At 40.8% G+C, this 19,964-nt stretch overlaps 1 protein-coding gene and 1 long non-coding RNA gene across 6 annotated transcripts in view; one reads left to right on the top strand and one right to left on the bottom strand.

Annotated features, from left to right (window-relative positions):
• Positions 1-19,964, top strand: part of LOC129487882 (uncharacterized) — an 82,133-nt gene that overhangs the window by 22,637 nt on the left and 39,532 nt on the right. For 2 of the 5 annotated variants that reach the window (XR_010122365.1, XM_063645589.1), the window contains exon 3: positions 11,449-11,527. The gene's annotated coding sequence lies outside the window, so the exon portion shown is untranslated. Of the gene's footprint in view, positions 1-10,451; positions 10,604-11,448; positions 11,528-14,646; positions 14,715-15,237; positions 16,344-19,964 lie in introns of those variants that run through there. The other 3 variants (XR_008659505.2, XR_010122362.1, XR_010122363.1) reach the window with 3 other exon arrangements.
• On the bottom strand, positions 11,027-12,398 carry LOC129487887 (uncharacterized). The gene is made up of 3 exons (XR_008659509.2): positions 12,252-12,398; positions 11,456-11,664; positions 11,027-11,107 (listed from the first exon to the last, which is right to left on the bottom strand). It is a non-coding gene; the product is annotated as an uncharacterized lncRNA (long non-coding RNA).

The following is a 19,964-nucleotide window of genomic DNA, read 5'->3' as shown; positions in this document are numbered from 1 at the left end:
GAGGCTTGTTATCTGGTTATGATGGATAATACACATATATTTCTGGATTCCAAAGCACAACTCAGGATGCTTTGTGATTGCCAACACGTTCCACCAGAGGCCTGTTCCCAGACTTTTCTTATCTTTGCCAAGTAGAGATAAATGCTCATGGAAACTGTTGCTTGTCACATTCCCAGCCCCCAGGCATCTCCCTAATCTCTCTGTTTCTCTGCAAGCAGGGCTGTCAGGGAAGGCAGATCAAGAGCTCAGACAACAAGGGACTACAGCTTTGGCCTCACTCCTTTGTCCATTCAAAGAGATGTGCCAGATGCTTTGAGCCAGCTTGGAGGAACAGGCTAAAGGAGCCCGAATAGTTTAATAGTAAAAGATCCCCCTACACATCGGTTTTAAGCAAAAGACTATATGTTTATATGATAAAATATTACCACTTAATTGTGGTCCTGGTCAGAATTAATCACAATTTTAATCAGCAATGCTGCAATGTAAGTAAGAAAGGGGTCCTGGGAAAATGCTCTGGACTTTTAAAATTTATCTCAGTGGAATGTGTAGAAAAACTTCTGGGTGTTAACTGCTGACATGGATTCTCACTTACTACATGGGTTCTCATTTCCTCATTTAATCCCCAATTTATTTCAAAATATGACTTTGCCTCCCGGTAGTGACCATCAGAGTAACAGTGATTTCATAAGGTCAGTCTGGAAATCAGAATAAGTTTTGTTTTCACTGGTGAAATTGGTGAATTGTTTCACCAATTCCTCGATTGTCTTGCAGTCAGTCTCAAATGAACAGTTTGTTCATTCAGTGCCTCAATTGCCTCAAGTCAAGGTGCTATAAATAAAGTTTCGGTGCCACAAAATAAATAGCACTCAAATATAAAACTTTCTTTTTAATTATCAGCAAGGCAAGTTACTTCTACAGAAGGGTGCGCCCTTACAGATCAGCAATGGTGAGCGCACACTTGGACAAGGGAGGGGAAGGCTTTCTTATCCCTGACGCACATGGCCTCTGCTGCTGTGTCGTTCCCCTATTGGCTAGGGGTAGACTGCACAGGCTAAATAATTCTGATTGGCTAATTTAAAGAGAGTGATGGGGTGAGTGGTTTGGTGGGAAAAATGGTTATGACAGAGCAGATAATCGGAATGAGTCAGGGTGGAGTAGGTAATTGGAATGAGTCAGGGTACAGCAGGTAATCGAAAAAGGTTGCTTTACGAGGAAGTTAAGTTTAAAAGTAGAAGGCAAAGAATTGAACATACTAACATATTGATTCTTTGAAAAGAAATTTAGAATGCATATCTAACAACCCCTCCTCTTGCATTTCCTCACAGCTCTTTCTTTTCAAACTTTTTAACATGTCTTGGCTTAGTTGTTCTGCTTGATTTTCTAAAAGACGCTTCTTTGGATAAGGTGGAGGATAGTTAAGGAAGATTTTAGTAAGTGTCATTTTTATGAGCCTCTACACCAACCCACAGATGCATGGTGTGACACAACACCAGACAAGGATAAGTATACTCATTACAGCTGCGAAGGAAGTAAGAATTGAGGCTATTATTCTTTTCTGTTTACCGAGCCACTTTTCTAGCCATTCTGCAAAGGGGTCATTTACCCCTGAGTTGATGGCTAACTCATTGGATAGAGCAATCAGACCTTGCAATGCCTTTGTTATACTTCCCTTAGGGGCAGTGTTGTTTGGCATGAAGCTGCAACATTGAGTTTTAATCGTGATGCAGACTCCTCCTCTTTCTGCTAATATCATGTCTAAGGCTATCCTATTTTCCCAAGCCATCTGGCTAGTAGCCCCTAATTGCTCAGCTATTCCTTTAACAGCACCTCTAGTGTACTTAATAAATCGCTGTTGGTTGTAATAGATGTAGTTTATCCAATTTACATTTTTATTAATTGTCACCCAACAAAATATTGACTCGAATCCTGCAGCTATTTGATTTTGGGCTTTAAATTGATTTGGTATTCCCCGTGGGACTCCAATGGCATTTAAATAGGCGTGAGAGTTGAAAGACCCATAAGGCGCTTCTCTTGCTTTATGATGTCTTTCTGGTTGATGAAATGCCAGGGTAAAAGGGATAGCCAACTGGACTAAAGCACAGGTGCCACTCCAGTTATTCGGCAGAGTGTCCAGTAAAGGTCCACCACAATACCACCACACATCCACTCAGGGATGAACAAGGGCTGACTGATTGATAAGCTCTTGAAAATTCTTAAGCTCACCACACCCCTTCAGGTCTGCAAGGAATGCTAAGTTTCCTCCGTGTCATGAGAGACACGAAGTGAACTTAGTGTTGGGAGATGGAAGCTGGATGGCCCTTGGGGGCTGACCCGCTGGGTGCCGGACTTTGGGATATAGCAGAGACAGAGGGTGGCACAACTTGTTACTTCAAGCTGTAGAATCCTGGAAAAGAGCTACCATGCAGCCCACGCCCAGTCAACTAGAGGATCACCCTAGTGGAAAGGGGACAATTTGGGTCTGTGGCCTGTGGTGCGCACAAACATAACAATTGCTTTTGTTTAACGTGCAGATGGAATATTTGATCCATCCCAACCAGGCATTTGCATCTTGATATCCTGTCTTAATTGCCAAAGTTTGTTTTAAGTCTTTAACTTCTATGATAGCTGTCTTGGTCTTGTCTTGGTCTTGTCGTTAGATGGAGGAGGAGCAACTGTTCTGTTGTGAGAGGTTTTGGAAGAAGGCTTAGAGAAAGGTACAGGTGGCGGGGGATCAAAGAAATGCATTTCAAAGAATCCAATAGGGTCTGTCTCTGAAACCTCAGCCCCCATACCATGAAACCAGCTTAAAGAAGGGAACCAGCTTAGAAAAGGGGAAGAACTTTTAGGGTTTGAGATAATAACCTGTATAGGATTGCACTGGTTTAGCTGACAGTTGGGGGGTGGGGTGGAGGCAGGGTGTCCCTCTACTAAAATGAATGCATGGTTTTAGGAAATTATAAAAACAGATTGGGGCAGTCCATCCTTGCTCTTTAGTGGTCCACAGAATGTTGGACCAACTATGGCATAAAAGCTCTACATCGGGGAGCAAGACTCCTGGTTGACACTGGGGTCTTTATTGAAATCTGCCTGGATTAAATGGTCCCAATTCACTAATGCCTAGTCTGAGGAGAGTCAGGAGGGACAGAGGTATTTTTCTGAAGTAGAGAGCTGTCTTTGAGTTGGCAAGTCCCCACAGGGTATAACAAGGCAAGCATTAAATGCAATAGTTTGAGGTGGAATTGACTTGGTTACATTAATAACTAGATGGTCGGCAATAGAGTGAGGAAAGAAGAAAGAGTAATAGAATAGATGAAAGAGAGTTAAATTTTTCTTAGCTTTAGTTTGGTAGCGTCTTCCCCTGGGACTATGGCCCATGACTCTGGAGGGGGCAGTACTTTCTTGACTTAACTGTGATGAGTCCATCCCCTTTTTGCTGTACAAATAGCCATCTTGGTGGTTAGCAGCACAAGGTAGGGTCCTTCCCAGGCTGGCTCAAGTTTTCCTTCTTTCCACCATTTGATGAGAACGTGATCCTCAGGCTGGTGCTAGTTTACCAGAAATTCTAGGGGTGGTACCTGTGCTAAAAGACTTTTAGTTTTGAGGGAAAGGGAAGTGGAAGATAAACCAAGTATATAATTCTAAGAAATTAACCTTTTGTTTTAAATGTGGGGACATCAGCAGTGGACTTTATAGTCCTTGGTGCCTTCTTACTGAGAAATTTCCTTTAGCACCTATTTTTATTACTTTTTAGACCAAAGAAAGCCAAACACCATTTTATATTTGACGATGCTTCCTGTATGATTTTATACCAGATAAGCTAAATTTCACCTTTATATTAGTATGTTATTAATGTTAAACTCAATTTTAATAAAACCTTGTAGACATATTAATTTAATTTTTAATGTCTGACCATAAGGTAAGATTTTTATAGTCTCTTTTTAACCTTTTATAATTTTTGTTAAAGAGCAGGTTAGTGCTTTAAGAAAAACCTGTTGTGCTTTTATTTTAATGTCCAGTTCACAGAAAAACTGGATGATACCCCTTTAACTTTGGCCAATATGTTTACACACAGAATTTCCTTTACAATTAACATTTCAAAACTTGCTTAAACCTTTAAAACAATTTTTTTTAACCTTTTAATGTCGGTAAAAATCCACATTCTTATGCCTCCTTATAATCCTTTTACCAAAGGTATATTTTACTTTCCTTATACACCTTGCACATAAACTGTTTCTTCAATAGTTTTACATTCAGGAGTCCTAATTACTTTTAAATTATACAACGTTTCTTGCATAAATTCCCTGTTATAATTTTTTTTCACGACTTTTACAGACAGTTGTTCGACATGCCTCAACTTTTTGACTTGTTGCAAACATCCCTTTCTTTAAACAACCAGTTAATTTATTTTAGGACAAGAATTTACCATATAACATTCCTTTTTACATAAATTCTCCCCCCTACCTTTTTTTCTCAAAGATGATAACCATTCTTTTCCAAAGCAAACTTCCTTCATGTCTGTGGACTAGACTGTCTAAGGCCACAGATTAGAAGTTAGGATAATACGTTACACGGTTAACTTTTAGCAAATTTTACTTTTGTAAAGTAAAGTTACTTTTGTAAGTTTGGGATTTCAATTATTCTTTGCTATTAATAAGACCTCGTTCAGTCCATATTAACTTATAATTGGTATAGATGGCTCTTTCCTGATTCTGTAAGTACTTTAAGGCTTGGCTGAGTGCAACCAGCTGGCACGTTTGAGCAGACCAATTATTAGGCAATTTTCCTAACTCTGCTTCTACAGGAGTTCCCTTATCATTTACTGAATACCCATAGTGTCTTTTTCCCTCAATCACCCAGGAGGGAGGAACCATCTATTGTCCTGTTCTGAAGGGAGTTCCTCCTAGGTCTGGTTGCACCTTCGTAAGGTAATTAAGATCCCTGTCAGGAAGCTTGCTGGGTTAAGGGGATTTTCAGTGGTTAATGTTAAATCATCTTTTTCTAACAGAATAGCCTTATACTTTAAGGTTCTTGAGTCAGTAAGCTACCTTTTTGCTTTTTTTTTTCACTTAGGATAGTTCTGACCTGATGAGGTGTGCTCACAATGAGGTTTCCTCTAAAAGTTATTTTTCTACTTTCTTCTGTTAGCAAAGCAGTTGCCGCTACAGATTGAATGCATTTGGGCCATATGTGGGTTACTGGGTTAAGGATTTTTGATTAGGAAGGCTACGAGTTGTCAGTGGCCTCAGTGCTTTTGGGCTACGCCCTTGTGTACACTGACAACAAAGTGGTATTGGAGTGTTATAGGGTCATGGAGAAGACCTTCAATGATCAATTATAGGTTTTAAATTTACCCTGGCTTTTAAAGGAATAGGGTACACTGTTTTCTCTTCACTACTTCTGTCTCTCTCTTTCTTTCTTTCTTTGACTTTCTCTCTCTCTCTTCGACTCCCTCTTTGTCTCTCTTCCTCTCTCTCTCTCTGCCTCTCTTTTTCTCTCTCTCTTTCCCCTCTCTTTTCTCTCTCCTCTCTGCTGGTCTTTCCCTGCCTCTGCCAGCCGCTTATGCTGCTGTTCTCCCCTCTCCTTCCCCTTCCCCTACAGGAGAGACCGGCAGGAGTGGAGCTACTACTCTTTCTTCCCCTGAGAAGGGGAAGAAAGGGGAGTTCTGAATATTTTTCTTACTACCGGAGGTTTGTGTGAGGTTCAACCCCCCCATGGGGATTTCTCACCTCTTTTTGAGGTTCACTCTCACCATGGGGATTTCTCACCGCTTTCTGAGGTTCAACCCCACCTCATGGGGATTTCTCACCTCTTTTTAGCCTCCAAGACATCCTGACTAAGGAATACTTCAGTGCCCCCTGCAGCTTTCTTTCCCTAGTCCTGACTAAGGAATGCTTTACTGCCACTGTGGTTTCTCTGTCCTTGCTATGTCCTAACCAATGAATGCTTTACCGCCCCCTGGCTTTTTCCTTAGTCCTGATCACCAGGGAAATACTTTCCCGGCTCCTGTGGCTTCTCCTTCCTTGGTCTGTGCACAGAGCCATCGCAGCAGTATGTGAGGATATTTTAAGCTAGGTTGCTGGCCAGTTTCTTTCCACGTTGCTGAGAGCTCAGGTTCTTCCTGGCAATGAGTGGGTCCTGATTTCTCACCCCTGAGGCTGCCACAAGGGGGTGGGGCATACCTCCTCATGAGAGAGAACCAGAGACCGCCCTTGGAGGGGAATGTAATCACAGGCGAGCCCCCAAATTGTTATAAATAAAGTTTTGGTGTCGTAAAAGAAATAGAACTCAAATATAAAATTTTCTTTTTAATTATCAGCAAGGCAAGTCACTTCTATAGAAGGGTGCGCCCTTACGGATGGAGCAATGGTGAGCACACACTTGGACAAGGGAGGGGAAGGGGTTCTTATCCCTGACGCACATGGCCTCTGCTGCTGTGTCGTTCCCCTGTTGGCTAGGGTTAGACCACACAGGCTAAACTAATTCCAATTGGCTAATTTAAAGAGAGTGATGGGGTAAGTGGTTTGGCGGGAAAAATGGTTATGACAGAGCAGGTAATCGGAATGGGTCAGGGTGGAGCAGGTAATTGGAATGAGTCAGGGTGGAGCAGGTAATAGAAAAACATTGCATTACGAAGAAGTTAAGTTTAAAAGTAGAAGGCAAATAATTGAACTTAGTAACATACTGATTCTTTGAAAAGAAATTTAGAACTCATATCTAACAAAGGGACAGAGAATATTAGGATCACTGTCACCACAGACATTATCATCATGACGAGCATTTGAAACTGCCATTGTGAAATTATGACAGTAAGAGAAATCTGACGTAGTTAACTCCATCTTGCTTCTCACCTTCAAGTCATCCTTGATTGTTCCTGAGCATAGGCCAAACTAACCTTGGGAGGAATTTATAGTTTCACCTTTAAGCAAGGATGATAACAGCCCTTCCCAAAATTAAACTGCCTTTGAAAAACCAATGAAAGGCCACGAGGTTAGGATTATGAGAGGGGTCTACACTCTGCTAAGAGGTAGATGTAGTTTCTACTCCCTTACCACTCTGGGCTCATGTGGCCAGAGGTCACAAGGTTTGTGACCTTCCCAATTGCTCCTATAGATAACATCACTGTTGTAGAACCTGATATGGGTGTTTTTGAGATGTTTTTCAGACTGAGTACACTTAAACTCCACTGATCCTGTGGCCCAAACCCAGAGATGGACTTAGTGCATGAAGATAGTTTTCCACACCCCTATGATTTCATCCCAACCAATCAGCAGCACCATTCCCTAGCCCTCTGCCCACCAAATTGTCCATATAAACCCCTAACATCCGAGCCTTTAGGGTCACCGATGTGAGTGATAACTCCAGTTCTCCCACGTGGGCTGGCCTTGGGTCAATTAAACTCTTTGTCTACTTAATGTTATGGTCTCAGTGAATTGATTTTGTCTGCTCAGCAGGCAGGAAGAATTTGTAGGACGATTACATGTTTATCATAAATTCACCACTGCATGATGCCACATCAAGGAAAATGGGCAGAATAATTACCCATGAACGAAGACTGTTTAACCCATGAACATTTTCACAGAGCCCTCCAGACCTTTGTGCAAATCCTTTAACAGAACTTTGGTAGGATACTACATTGCAACAAAGACAAATTATGTGGATAAAGGGGCAGGAGAGTTGGTAATATTCTAAAAGTTAATTACTATATATATATATATATATATATATATATATATATATTTCTATCTCCTTAGCTTTAAGATCTTCATAAAAGGAAAGCGGGAAGCACTGCACTGTAGTTCAGTGGTGTGGTATAATATGAAATACAAACAGTATCTTTGATCTTTATCTCCAGTTCCTGACACACTTGGAATTTCCTGAGTTATAGAAATGTCTTTTGTTATTCATAGGGAGCCCCTTTGATAATGAGGAAGTTTATGCTAATAAGGTGACTTAGGGTAGGGCCCCGAGATAGCCTCAGAATGGGGCCAAATCACCAGAAAGACCAAGCGATTAGAGGATTAGAGGGTTGAAAGTTTCAGCATCAACCTCCAGGAAAGGGGGTGGGGCTGGACATTAAGCTCTAAAAACTCCTCAACAAGGGTTGAGCTTCAGATAGCTGAACAAGTGGAAGTTCCTGGAGGGTGGTGCCCAGGAGAGGGCATGGAAGGCCTGCACCTCCCCCAACACCTCGCCCCATGATTGTCTTCATCTGGTGTTCCTTTTTATCCTTTTTAAATATCCTTCATCAATAAACTGGCAATGTAAGTAGTGTTTCCCTGAATTCTGTGAGCCACTCTTGCAAATTAATTGAACCTGAGGAGGGGCTAGAGGGAGCCCTGATTTATAGCTTGTCAGTCATCAGTTTGGGTGACAACCTCCTACTTCAGATTGGCATCTGAAGTAGGGAGCAGTCTTGTGGGATTGAGCCCTCAGTCTGTGGGATCTGACACTATCTCTAAGTAGACAGTGCCAGGTTGAGTTAGAACACACCTAGCTGGAGACACTACTGGAGAATTGTTTCGTGTGTGGGGAAAAACCACAACACATTTGGTCATAAAAGTGTTCTGTGAGTGTGTGAGAAGGAGAAAAATAGCTTAATTTTCCCTTTTAGAAGTGGTTTCTAGATACTTTTGTTTGTAATGCTTGTTCCTTGGTGCTGTAAAGAAATAGCACTTGAACATAAATTTAATTTCCTCAGCAATGCCATTTTTATACTTTCTGCAGAAAGGGTACACTCGCCAGCAGTTTCGCCATGAGAGTGCACCAAACAAAGGACACAGGGTCATTTATAACCTGATGGTCCACTTTACTGCTGTGTCCAGTTTCCATTGGCTGGAATGGGACCCCATATTCTGTATTTGTCCTGATTGGCTAGCAACTTAGAACTTTTTAAAAGAGGCAAAGGCAGAGGAGAACAAAGGAAGGAGGCAGTAACTTGTGGAATGCTGAGAAAGATAAAAACACCTTCAAATAAGGAAGAGGAACAGGCCATAACCTAATGCTTGCTTGGACTAGTGTAAGCATACCAGGGCAAATATTTAGGCTAAATTGTGGGAACTAAGAACATAAAGTACACTGATTTCTTTATTACGGCTAGCAGATATTTAAGAATGTTAGCACAGGTCTTTGAATAAATTTTGCTTCTAAGAGAAGTTACTATTTATTCTTAATTAGATGGGGAGGAAAGTCTTTGAAGAGGAACCTCTACTTTTTACGCTTTGTTTTTTACGCATCAGTTGTATTTAAAAACAAAAATTGGAGGGACAATTATAATTTGCCAACTTTTAATTGTGTCAGATAAGGAAATTAAAAAAGGGATTTACTGGAAACAATTGATATAATTTTATGAAGAGACAGTTTAATACCAAAGTGATAAAGTGGATATAATTCCAGAATAAACAATGGTCTTTTGAACTGAATGATAGTGGCTAACATTTATTGAACACATAGGCAAGATGCTGATCTAAATCATTTGAATGTACTCTTTTACTCACACAGCCTTATGAGATGGATACTGTTACTGTTCCCATTTTATAGACGAGGACATTGAGGTACAAAGAGGTAATATGTTCTAAGTCATACAGTAATGTCAGAATTTGGATTTATTTCTCCAAAGTCCATGGTTTTAAAAACTATGCAATAATCTTTAATAAGGTCTTATACATTTAGCTTCCCTAAAAAAGTGGTTGGTTATGTTTTAGTTTGTTTGGATTGCCGTAACAAACTACCATAGACTGGCTATCTTATGAACAACAAAATTTTTTTTTTTTTGAGACAGAGTTTTGCTCTTGTCACCCAGGCTGGAGTGCAATGGCGTGATCTTGGCTCACTGCAACCTCTGCCTCCTGGGCTCACGCGATTCTCCTGCCTCAGCCTCCCGAGTAGCTGGGATTACAGGCATGCACCACCATGCCCTACTATTTTTTTTTATTTTTAGTAGAGATGGGATTTCACCATGTTGACCAGGCTGGTCTCAAACTCCTGACTTCAGGTGATTCTCCTGCCTTGGCCTCCCAAAGTGCTGGGATTACAGGTGTGAGCCACTGCGCCTAGGCCAGAAATTTATTTCTCCTTTTTTCTTAATTTTATCTTTTGTAGAAATGAGGTCTCATAATGTTGTCCAAGCTGGTCTCAAACTCCTGGCCTGAAGCAATCCTCCTGCCTAGGCTTCCCAAAGTGCTGAGATTACAAGTGTGAGGCTGGAAGTCCAAGATGAAGGTGCCTGTAGATTCAGGGTCTGGGAGGGCCCATTTCCTGGTTCACAGCCTGCTGCCTTCTTGCTGTGTAGTCACATAGTGGAAGGGGTGAGGTCTCTCAGGTCTGTTATACAAGGGCGCTCATCCCGTTCTTTAGCGGTCTAACTCCATGATTTAATCATCTCTCAAAGGCCCCACCTCTTAATACCATTACCATAGGGGTTAGGGTTTCAACATATGAATTTAGGCGGGACACAAACATTCAGACCACAGGAGTTACATAATTTATTTTTCTCGTTTTGACATCAACGGGTATAAAAAAGTGGTCACAGACCTGCACCAGTTTCAAACTCAGGGTCTCTCCTGAAGAACGGGCAAGAGATTGGCAGTGATCTTGGAAGGCCAGAGTAAGCCTGGACCTTAGCTATGAGGGGCCTCAGATTAAGACTCTTGATGTTGTCCTCAAACATTGTTATCCATACAGACACCTAGAGACACCACCTGATTTAAAAGACAAAATAAATCATTCACCAAACTTCTGGTATATCATTATCAGAAATATCACCCATAGTGCAGTATGACTTGTTTTTCAAAGTAAATTTTGTAATTATCTTCTGAGAAATACCATTCTACTGGCATTGGAACCACACTGTGAGGGAGAGAGTACTTCTTTCCCACTCCTGTTTCCATAGAAGGAATAGATGATCCACTCCCTTCCCCAGCAAAGAAAGGCATGCCAGGACACATTCTATCTTCTGCTCTTTCTCTCTTCCTTCAAGGAGATGTGATAACTTACCTGACTGGTGAAGTCACTTAGCTCAATGCCTTTTGGGTTTGTCTTGCAGAGCCAGTCTATACCCAGAATGCCTACATTTTCTGCTCTTCCCTGTGGTCTGCCCGCTAAAGCATCTCTGCCCATAAGGAGAGGCAAATTCAATTTGGGGAGGGGTGTTAATAAGCCCCTTTGGTTTCATATCTAAAGTCACATTATCCATGAGTTTTATCTGTTTTAAAGTTAACAATTTGATATTTATTTTTCTGTCTTCTGTATTTTATTTCTGATTTGATTACACATTTTGGAAGGGAATAAAGTAGCTGTTATTTAAGCCCTAAACTCCAAAATGATGTGGCATCATACAGTTGTGAGAGGGAGTTTGGAAGGGGTCTTAAGAGGCCATCTGAAACATGTCTAAGCTAAAGACCTTTTCAGAATAATCATCCTTATTTTTTTATTTTTATTTTATTTTTTTAGCACTTACTGTGTCATAGGCACTGAACCACAAGCCTTCTGCAGGAACAATCTCATTTAATCCTTACAGCAATCCTATGAGGTAAGTAGTACTGATGTTACCGTTTTACTAATTAGAAACTTGAAGCTTGGCGAGGTTAAATAGTGTGTCCAAAGTTGCAGAATGATTCAGTAGCAGAGGCTCATTGAGGGGCAAACAAGATCAATCCAATCCCATTCCTGTGTGAAGAAGACAGACGTTAAACAATTAACCAAATAAATAATTGATGATAGCTGTAATGAGTGCTATGACAGGTGCTGAGCCAAGGCATAACTTCTATTCTGAGGGGTCAAGGAAAGCATTCTTCCCTGACAAAATGACATTCAATCATGGACTCCCACAGTGCTTAGGAGCTGGCAAGGCAAAGGCTTGGGTAGGATGGGTGGGATGAAAGTAAGAATGAGGAGTGAACAGTATTCTAGCTGGGAGGGTCCAAAGTGGGAAGGGGCATGGCAGACCATGGAACTGAGAGAAGGCCAGCAGGCAGGCTGCAAAGAGGGTGAGGGAGGAGGCAGCACCAGATGAGATTGGAAAGCCAGTTTGGGGTGTCATGATAGAGGCTTTGTAGCCATGAGAAAATGTTGGGCCAGGCCAGGTGTGGTGGCTCACACTTGTAATCTCAGCACTTTGGGAAGCCTAGGCAGGAGGATTGCTTCAGGCCAGGAGTTTGAGACCAGCTTGGACAACATTATGAGACCTCATTTCTACAAAAGATAAAATTAAGAAAAAAATTAGCATGGTGACATACGCCCGTAGTCCCACCTACTTTGGTGGTTGAGTCTCCCACTTGGGTCTGGGACATCGAGTCAGCAGTGAGCTGTGATCGTGCCTCTGCACTCCACCTGGGTGACAGACCCTATCTCAAAAAATAAGCAAACAAAACAAAGAATGTTGGGCCGTATCTTAGGAACAAAACAATGCCATTGAAAGGTTTCATAAAGTCAGTGGCATTTGTACTTATTTCTCTCTGAATATCCTCCTGCTATTTTCTGAGCTTTGAATTCTGACTACATTAGAGAGAAATTTTCTATTAAGTTGCTAGTCTCTCTTTAACATCTTGTGTGTGTGTGTGTGTGTGTGTGTGTGTGTGTTTATGAACTACTAATCTCTCTCTTAATAAAGGACAGGGTATATGAAGACTATTCAATAGTTGTCAGCCTTGGCTGCACCTTCAAATCACCTAAAAAAAAATGTTAAACACTGATACAAGGCCATACTGAAGACCAGTTTGAATCTCTAGGCATGGGAGCCACACATCAGTATTTTTTAGACCTAGCAGCCTCTGTAATTCAATTTAACAAATGTTTATTGAACCCCTAAATCCAGGCCCTGTGTTAGATGCTGCACAAAGATGAATAAGTGTGAACAGCTGTCAACTATTCCAAAGTTGTAGCTGCGACAGCTGCTATAAAAGGCAGCGAGGCTGAGGCTGCCCCAGGAATCAGGAGGTAATTAAAAGCATCCTTGAAGTCAGTGAAAATAATAAGGCATGCGATTACATGTCCGCAGTGTCTCTCCTGGTCTATTCACTGCATTACCACTTGAAAACCCCAGAAATCAGCAACTCCAAGCCAAGAGAGTGGATACTCATTCTCATGGTATCGTGTGTGAGGATTCAGATGAGTCCAGGTAATCTGCTGCTTGCTTGCCTGGGAGAGTTAGTTGGAGAAAGAAGGCAACACATCCAGTTATTCAAATATTTATTGAGCACCTATGTTGTGCTAGGCACTGGGGCTACAAATCTTATCCACCTTTCCCAAACTCGTTGTTCACAGAAAACAAGGAATCTAATCTGTTTTTTTAGTTTATTGTATAAGAATGAAAATGCCCTCTGATTGTATTTCAAAAGGCTGATCTGTGGATAAAAATAGGTAATAAATATTCAAGTGCTTTGGGAAAAAAAAAGAATTCATGATGCATCATGAAATTCTGTATCTTGAATCATGAAACCATAAACCTTCAAGGTTGGCTATTTATGCTATTGATTTTGGAACATATTTTCAGAGACCAGGAATGATTTCTTTTTCTCATTTTATGAATTTTCTAGCATTGTATCAGGCAGAATAAGGCATTTAACCAATGTTATTTTGATTATGATTAAATGACTATTCAAGCTAGAAAGGATACATTTTTTTTTTCAAACAAACTTTAACACAAAAAAAAGACATTCCGGTATGAAACAGAACAAATGTTGAGGCCAGTACAGATTTGAAAGTTTTAAAAGAATATAGAATCATGTCTCATTTTTAAAGCTCTAGATATAACCTAAGTTTGCAATGGCCTTTGGGAGCTTGAATTCTAGGATTTCAACCGGAATAAGATAGGAAGACATCTTTGTTTAATAAATATTCAAGTTTCCATTTAAGTGCCTTAAGTGCTTCTCTTACTTGGCTCCACTTTGAGATAACGTGAGAGAAAATAAAGACATATTTCATAGCTTAGAGACTCTTAGATGGGTGGTGGAAAGAATCCAGAAGTCTATCCAGAATGACCTAGAGAATTTCAGTGGAGAGCACCTTCCAGGCCTGGGATGGGGTGGTGGTGTGGGGTATAACTGGGCATGGGGGACTGGCATGGATACTTTTCATTTTCTTTTACTTTTTTTTTGAGATGGAGTCTTGCTCTGTCACCCAGGCTGGAGTGCAGTGGCGTGATCTCGGCTCACTGCAACCTCCGCCTCCCAGGTTCAAGCGATTCTCCTGCCTCAGCCTCCTGAGTAGCTGCGACTACAGGCACCCGCCACTACACCCAGCTAATTTTTGTATTTTTAGTAGAGACGGGGTTTCACCATGTTGGCCAGGATGGTCTCAATCTCCTGACCTCATGGTCTGCCCACCTTGGCCTCCCAAAGTGCTGGGATTACAGGCATAAGCCACTGCACCTGGCCCATGGATGCTTTTAAGAAGCTCTCCTAATGGTTCTGATGCCTATTCTAGTTCAGAACCACTTATCAAGTCCAATTACTCTGTTTTATAGATGAAGAAACTAAGACCCAGAGATCTGAAGTGAGCTATTCAAAGTCTCACAGCTAGTGACAGAACTTAATATTATGCTTTCTATTATACCACATAGATTTCTATATTTCTGCTTACATTGCTATTGCCTCAGTTCCACTGGCACAGCCTTTACTCTGTAAATAATTCAAACGTATTTCTTCTCAGATGTTGTATAAGAGGGGAGCTTAGCTCTGAATGGACTAGTATACCTGATCACCAGCAGCAGTTAAAAGGTATGATTATACATGCCTCAAACAATCATCTAATAAAAGATAGGAGTTTAATGGTCTTCAAGGATCTAGAATTAAAAGGAAACTGAAAAATCATTCACTTGGGGTGTGTGTGTGTGTGTCTGTGCATAATATGTTATATATATTTATATCATACAGAAAATTTTATATCTATATATAATTTTTAATAGAGACTGAATCTTGCTAAGTCCTCAAGACTAGTCTGGAACGATTCTCCCACATCAGCCTCCCAAAATGCTGGGATTACAGGTGTGAGCCACTGTGCCCAGTTTGTTTTTTTTTTCGTGAAAAGTACACACTCAAAAAAGGGGAGTGTGGGTGTACTCAAGAGTGAGTCGCCCACTTGGTTTAAAAAACAGAACTCTGTTATAACACAGCCTTTTTTGTTCTACTCTGACTTTAGAAGTGAAATATACTTATGTTAATTAAATAATATCAAAAAACCGTAACATTATGTATGAAGACCACATTTAAAATTTTCTTTTCTTTTTTTTTTTTCAAACAGGTTCTTACAGGGTCTTGCTCTGTCACCCAGGCTAGAGTGGAGTGGCATGATCGCTTCTCACTGCAGCCTTGACCTCCCAGGCTCAAGCTATCCTCCCACCTTAGCCCCTGGAGTAGCTGGGACTACAGGTGCATGTCACCATGCCTGGCTATTTTTTTTTTTTAATTTTTGTAAAGAGAGGATCTCACTATGTTGCCCAGGCTGGTCTCAAACTCTTGGGCTCAAGTAACCCTCCAACTTTGCCTCCCAAAATGTTGGGATTACAGGTGTGAGCCACCATGCCTGGCCCAAAATTTTCTTTATAATATAGTAATGTGATATAGGCACTTTCTTCCCATCTGCTGCTAAAAATTTGGAGATACTTTACCCTCCATCTCAATTTTAAGTATGATCAGAATTATATATCTAATTGAACTAAATACACATTGAGTAGAAAGTTATGTCACAGTTTGAATTTCACTCATATTCTGACTTATATCCATTTTGAAATACACAAGAGGTTAGTATGCACAACACTATTTATTCTAGTGTTAAATATGAATAGTTCCAGTGAAACTGCAAGTATGTTTGTTTCAACAGCTCTGGTTTATAAGGTGACTAATGTGTTTTTGTGCACCTCTTGGCTCTGCTCTTTCTAAAATTGCAATTGTCCAGCTGGCTTAGCAAATGGGTAGGCTGAAAGAGCAGTGTTGGTGGGAGGTGTGTGTGTGTGTGTGTGTGTGTGTGTGTTTATGATGGAAGAAGAGACAAGGTTAGAATAGGGAGTTCCATTGAACTACTGTGAGTAATCAGTTATGCTACTGTGACTTCCAGGTTCCCATTCAGTGAATAACCCTTTACTTTCTTCTGTCCTATGCAGCTTTCTCCTTTTTATTTCTTAGAGATACAATGTTATGCCACTGATGTTAGCTTAAATCATTTGTAGTACCATAAAAAGCATTAAACACCAAGTAACAAAGGGCCAAATTTCCAGATGCTCAAAACCTTGAGAAAAATAAAATCCGTACCATGAAGCTATCTGTGATTCCTTCCTCAAAGTATGACTCTTCCTAGACCCTTATAGAACTTTGCCTGCGCCCTTGTAAGGCCACATGCCATCTTCTGCTTTGTACCCTTAACTCCACAATACAATATAATTGTGTTGCAGCCAGTATGTATTTCCCATAGTCCCTAATCTGATTCCTTGTGCATAGTAGGCACTCATAAAGGAGTGTCAGCAGACTGCATTTTTAAGATTAACTTGGGGAGAGGGGGTCTCTATTGATAAAGGAAGTGGCATAAAACATTTATGAAAGGTTTAAATGTACTGGTTTCATTAAAGAGCTATTCTCACATTACATAGCCATCAAACAGATGATTCAAGAGGGAACAGGTTTCTTTCAATTGGTATGTCATTTCTTGGGGCTTTGAAAGGAGATACACTTAATGATCTAGAAAGCTCTTAAGAGAAGCTCCTTAGCTCTTTAGGAAAGTTAAAAATAGGAAAGGTGAAGACCACAATGAAAACATTTATGGAGGTTCTCTTTACCTCTATCTCTGATATATTAAATAATGTTCCAATTTGACAACCTCTCAGAGCTAAAATAATCTGGCTCCAACTATCAACTCCCTGAGGTTCTCTACCTCCCTGGTTCTAAAAGTAAGGTTCTGAACCAACAACCAACAGTTCATTCCCTGTGGGAATTTGTGAGGAATGCAAAATTTCTGGCCCCATCCTGGACTTACTGAATCAGGAACTCTGGGGTGGAGCCCAGCCATCTGATTATGACAAGCCTTCCATGTGGTTCTGTTGCAAACTAAAGTTTGAAAACCACTGCTTCACCCTGATCCTTCCAGACTGCAGTGCACTAGTAGCTCTGGTCACCTGGGAAGTGCTCCCTTAGGCCTTAGGCTCTTGAACAGAGGAGAAAATAAATGTTTGTGAAGAGGGAATGAAGCTTACCTTCTTTTTTGTCCTGTTAAAATAAAAATACCCTGTCTCTCCACTAAAATAACACCTTAATTATGTATTCTATTCTTAATAGGGATTTGCCAATTCAGCTGAGAGCTAGAAGAGTGCTTAGTTGGACACTGACTTGATCTGGGATGCACTGGACTGAGCCAGCCTAAATTGACGTTTGTCTTCTGTCAGGGAGGAAGGAAGAAGGTTTACATATGATTGATTATCTTACTACACTCCTTCTTCCAGGCCAGGAAGTAAGATAGTCAATCATATAAACCATTTTTAGACGTATGTTTAATTTACATAAGAGAAAATATCAGACTTGCGAGAGGCCTTAGAAACCTATGATGATTTTTCTGCTCTCCTCATTTTACTGAGTTCTCACAGCTAGTTGGTGATACAGTCAGGACCACACACCAAGTTGTTATCATTCATAAAGGAGTGCTTGTTCCAGGGATTCTAATGCACAGCCTGCAGTGCCAGGAATACCTTATTTCACTTAACATTTATTTACATTTCAACATTTTCCTTATGCTAAATGGATGGCAAGTCTAAATTTAAGGTAGACCAAAGATGAAAAGCTAACATCTTGCCCTCAAGGAATTCACAGTCTGATGCTTCACAGTCATCTTAATATCTGTTTAAGTTCTAGTTGAAGAACTAATTATACTCATTCATTGTTTTGACAAATAATCCCAGAAAAGTGGCTAAAAATCTGTTGGATTGAAACCGCCATTGCAAAATTATGACTGAGACAATGAAAGATCTAACTTAATCGGCTTCATCTTGTTTCTAACCTCCAAACTGTCCTTGTTCATTCCTGGGTGTAGGCTGAACTAACTTTGGGAGAAACTTAGTTTATGGTTTGTAGTTTAAAACAAAGACGATAACAGCCTTTTCCCAAAGCAGACCTCCTTCCTGCCCGGGGACTAGATTGACTTTGTAGGACTAACTTTAGCCTCATCTGATCTTGTGGTCCCCACTCAGGAACTGACTCAGCACAAGGCAGCTTCGACTCCCTATGATTTCATCCCTGACCATCAGCACCCCTGGCTCACTGGTTTCCCCCAACCCGCCAAGTTGTCCTTAAAAACTCTGCTCCCGAATGCTCGGGGAGACTGATTTGAGTAATAATCAAACTCCGGTCTCCTGCACAGCTGGCTCTGCGTTGATTACTCTTTATTGCAATTCCCCTGTCTTGATAAATCAGCTCTGTCTAGGCAGTGGGCAAGGTGGTTACAGTATTAGTTATAATTATTTTGGTTGCAAGAAATAGAAACCTACCTGAGCCAGCTTAAGCAATTGATTACAGTGGGATCAAAGAAAGATGAACAAGCAGGCCTCAAAAGGGTAGGAACTGGGATGTGAAGCATTGTAATGTGCCTAGGAAATCCTCTTTCTGGGTCTCCTCCTGCTCTGCCTCTGCCTACTCATCAATCTCCTTCTTTCAGGGAACAGCGTGGTATTTTTCTGTCTCACAGAATACATGGGAGTAAAAAAAAAAAGCCACAGGCAGTCGTGAGTTTGTATGTATGTATGTATGTATTTATTTATGAGACAGAGTCTTGCTCTATTGCCCAGGCTGGAATGCAGTGGTGCAATCTCGGCTCACTACAACCTCTGCCTCCTGGGTTCAAGTGATTCTCATGCCTCAGCCTCCCAAGTAGCTGGGATTACAGACATGCACCACCACACCCAGCTAAATTTTGCATTTTTAGTAGAGATGTGGTCTCGCCATGTTGGCCAGGCTGGTCTTGAACTCCTGCCCTCAAGTGATCCACCTGCTTCAGACTCCCAAAGTGCTGGGATTACAGGCATGAGCAACTGTGGCTGGTCAGTCATGAGTTTTATGTGTTGAATATAGAAATGCCCACTGAAACACTCAGTAGTCTTCTTCTCTTTCTTCTTTTTTTTAGAGACAAGGTCTCATTATGTTACGTTGCCCAAGCTGGTCTCAAACTCCTGGGTTCAAGCAATCCTCCTGCCTCAGCCTCCTAAGTAGCTGGGACTACAGGCATGAGCCAGCATGCCCAGCTTTCTTTTTTTATTTTTAACTAATTTTTAAAAAACTAAGTTTAAACTAAAAAAGAAAAAAGAGCTTTATTGCGATATAATTCACAAATTCACATACCATAAAGTTAACTTTTAAAGTATACAATTGAGCGCTTTTTGGTAAAATTGATCCTTATTATTCATGGATTCAGAATTTGTGAATTTACCTATGAGCTAACATTTATTTGTAACCCCTCAAATCAAGATGTATCACACTTTCCTAGTCATTTGAAGATGTGTGCAGAGTGGCAAAAAATTTGAGTCACTGGATATGCATATTCCAAGCTGAGCGTGAGCAAGACAATGCTCTGCCTTCTGGTTTCAAGTCACACTATAGACAAGGGTCCTTTTCATGGTCAACAGAACCAGAGGAGCTGCTACCTGGACATTCTGATAAGAGAATTGCTATATATGATTATAAGTAGCAAAACTCATTTAATTTATCATGCAAAAGTAACTATTTACCAATTCACACTGACTTCTAAATTAAAGTGAGTTAAGGATGGGTTTACTTTTTCTAATTTAACAACTCAAGGAATTTTATTTTTACATTCAAGAAGTTTTCTTCGGGCTGGGCGCTGTGGCTCACGCCTGTAATCGCAGCACTTTGGGAGGCTGAGGTAAGTGGATCACGAGGTCAAGAGATGGAGATCATCCTGGTCAACATGGTGAAACTCCGTCTCTACTAAAAATCCAAAAAATTAGCTGGATGTGGTGGCACGTGCCTGTAGTT

The sequence above is a fragment of the Symphalangus syndactylus genome, chromosome 8, assembly GCF_028878055.3.
Source record: "Symphalangus syndactylus isolate Jambi chromosome 8, NHGRI_mSymSyn1-v2.1_pri, whole genome shotgun sequence".
NCBI lineage: Eukaryota > Metazoa > Chordata > Mammalia > Primates > Hylobatidae > Symphalangus > Symphalangus syndactylus.
The sequence above is the reverse complement of the archived record's forward strand: the minus strand, read 5'-3'. Positions and strand labels throughout refer to the sequence as shown.